Source organism: Oratosquilla oratoria, chromosome 12 (assembly GCF_046742065.1).
Source record: "Oratosquilla oratoria isolate Oo_2021 chromosome 12, ASM4674206v1, whole genome shotgun sequence".
NCBI lineage: Eukaryota > Metazoa > Arthropoda > Malacostraca > Stomatopoda > Squillidae > Oratosquilla > Oratosquilla oratoria.
In genome coordinates, this window is record NC_134788.1 from 22,592,893 (window position 1) to 22,596,327 (window position 3,435).

General features: G+C 36.6%; 1 protein-coding gene across 1 annotated transcript in view; it reads right to left on the reverse strand.

The window, feature by feature from the left end:
• Window positions 1–2,835, reverse strand: part of LOC143031096 (BTB/POZ domain-containing protein 6-A-like) — a 41,172-nt gene extending 38,337 nt beyond the window's left edge. Inside the window, exon 1 of the mRNA XM_076194527.1 lies at window positions 2,752–2,835. The gene's annotated coding sequence lies outside the window, so the exon portion shown is untranslated. The remainder of the gene's footprint in view (window positions 1–2,751) is intronic.
• Between the last annotated feature and the right edge of the window lie 600 nt (window positions 2,836–3,435).

Sequence of the window (3,435 nt, forward strand, 5' to 3'; positions counted from 1 at the left end):
GCGTGGGAGCAACAGTGGCGCATTAAGACCAACGCGTCGAAATGCAATGCTGTACACTTCCGCTGCAAACGAACCAACAGAACAATCACAAACACTCCTCTTAAAATAAACAACACAAACATCCCAGCGAAGGACCATACCCGTGTGCTGGGTAGCACACTTGATAGTGGCCTTACCTGGACCCCACACTTCCGCAAGCAGGGAGCGAAGGCTAGGGCTGTGCTGGGTAGGCTCAGACGCTTCAAAACTGCAACACTGAGAACCAAACGTCGATTGTACCTAGCCCTCGTCAGACCGATTCTGTGCCAGTCCCCGGGACTAAGCCAGCTGACATGTGCCACCAATAACTACGAGCATCAGAAGGTTCAGAATGCCGCTGTCCAGTTCATCACGGGCTCGCGATGGAGCGACTTCAGAACCTCTGAGTCTCTACACCAAATTTCCAACATCCGTCCACTCAACCAACACAAACACAAACTTCACTCAAGACACCTAGAAAAACTGCACGCCAAACACAAACATCTGATACAACATATTACACCTAGACCACACCGTACAGACTATCTGTCAGCTGCGCCCGTCCCACGTGCGGTGTACACGATAAAACGTGTATAACCGCACCAAACAGTAACACACCCCTTCACCAGCTTGACTGGTGATAATGTAATAATAATAATGGTAATGGTAGTAATAATGATAATAATAATAATAATATCGTTACTCAAACCTGACCTGGGGTAAAACAGGAATCCTCATGCCTTACCTGGGGCTAATCAGGAACGCCCTCTAAACGCGGGAAGTGAAATCTACTCACTAACCGTAAATTACACACACACACCTCTCACGAACATAGCCGCATCCCACGCACAAACATATACACTTCCTTTTTCTTCGACTAAAATTCGCTTCCTTTCTCACTTTCTCTTATACTACATCTTCTCATTTCAGTTTACCTCCCACTAAAGATTTTTCCGTTTTTCCCCCTTTCTCTACTACTACGCCTCCTACCATTTTCTCAACTTTCGTTGGTGATCCTAACCCCGTTGGTAACCCCGTTGGTAATCCCAACCTCCTAACCTCCGGCGTCGGGCGCTTCCCTCCAAGCTCCTGGTCAAGTCCTCCTATGCCATGACAACAATCTAGCCCCTTATTGCTCGCGATTCGCCCGGTGGCAATAGCCCTCTTTTATACACTACTATCTTTTCATTTTCTAACAGACGTTCTTCCCCTCCCACAAAACCCGATCCCGCGCAAGCGAGGTGGTCTTTTCTTGAATTCCAGAATTCCAGTCTCTGTGAGGAAGACATCCGTCGAAACTTTAGAGAATATTCACTCCTGCATCATCCTGCGTCCCCTTGCCACTTTCCACTCACACACACACACACACACACACACATATATATATATATATATATATATATATATATATATATATAGGAGGTGCTAAGATAAGAGGGAGGGTGGAGGGGTGTGGTGTATTCAGGGATGGAATGGGTGGGAATGATTTTATGCCTTTTTTTTGGGCTACCCCCCTTGTAAGGGGGAAAAAGCCTTGGTATGTGTGTGTGTGTATATATATATATATATATAATTATATATATATATATATATAATATATATATATAATTATATAGATATATATAATTATATATACATATATTATATATATATAATCATATATATATATGAATTATATATATATATATAATATAATTATATATATACATATATTATATATATATATATATATAACTATATATATAATTATAATTATATATATATAATTATAATTATATATATATATACATATAATTATAATTATATATATATACATATAATTATAATTATATATATATAATTATATATATATAATTATATATATAATATATTATATATATATAATTATATATGTATATATATATATATATATATACATAATTATATATGTAATATATATATATATATAATCATAAAATATAATTTTATATAATTATATATATATATATATATATATATATATTATATATATATATATATAATTATATAAATATATATATTCACACATATATATATATATTTATATATATATATATATACATATATATATATTGTAAACCGGTCATGAAATACAACAGCCCAGTGCTGAGACAGGTTACTCAAATCCTCTTTAATTAAACTCCACCAACACAGGAAATGTGCAGATTGTGGGCCCTTGCCACAAAAGTGCAAAGGTTAGACCCCGCCTACCTCCCAGCATGTTACGATATGTAAACACGTCACTATCTAAACATTTTCGCAGCTGGCAAGAACTTTGGCATTTCTTCTTTATATATCTAAATCTAAATCAACCTGTAGTTATTTATTTACAGTTAGACAACGAACCAAATACATAGTTACTGTCCTCTTCCCACTTCTCTTCAGGTATGATGTTACCTAGTTTAATTCTACGCTCCCTTGCTAAAAACGACTTCTACTCGTCGGTCCTTAGATTCACAACTGAAGAAAAGGTGCCAAGGTTACCTGAATCCTTCGACAAAAGATTATTTTACTTGCAAGCCACTCAACTTCTTCAACAGGGTACAGTGAGACAGTGACTTTGAGAAAACCGTTTAAGGCTAGGCGACCAACTACCGCACCTTATCCTATACTTAGTCAATTACCGTCTTTTCCTTTAGATTCCACACTTAATCACGAAATGACGTCAAAAGGGAATTGGAAAAAATTCCTGAATCAGAAGAGAAAAACACGAACCTCCTTCCAACAGGATATTAACGATAACTGCGTAGCTAAGTTGTATTTGTAAGTAGGGCTGCCACTTGCCAGCGAAGATGGAATGTTGAATATCGTCAGTTGCCAGACAACTCTTAATAATGAGTAAATATCCCGTTATAGGTGTCTAGCGAAAAACGTGTGTGCATATATATATATATATATATATATATATATATATATATATATATATATATATACATATATATATAATATATATGTCATAACTTCGGGTTGTGACACACAGCCTATTTCTTCTCATTTTCTTGCGACTGCTTTCAAACCACGGTTATCAAATACTTTCGCTCAAAGGCCCTTGAGCGAAAGTATTTGGTAACCGTGGTTTGAAAGCAGTCGCAAGAAAATGAGAAGAAATAGGCTGTGTCACAACCCGAAGTTATGATATATATATATATATATATATATATGCACATACGACGCAGGCTCCATTTTTTTTTTTTTTCCTTTCAGCCCTTTTCGGCCATCAATTCCCTCTACTCTATGGAATTACTGGAACCCTTAAGGCCTCTAGCAACTACTTCTTGATATTTTTCCTTCTTATCTTCATTAACTTTTGCGCCAATTTGGCAGTCAGTTACAGTGCCTTAACGAATTTGAGAGAGACTCCTAACTGCTCAGGAAAACCCTCCCACACCCTTTCGTTCC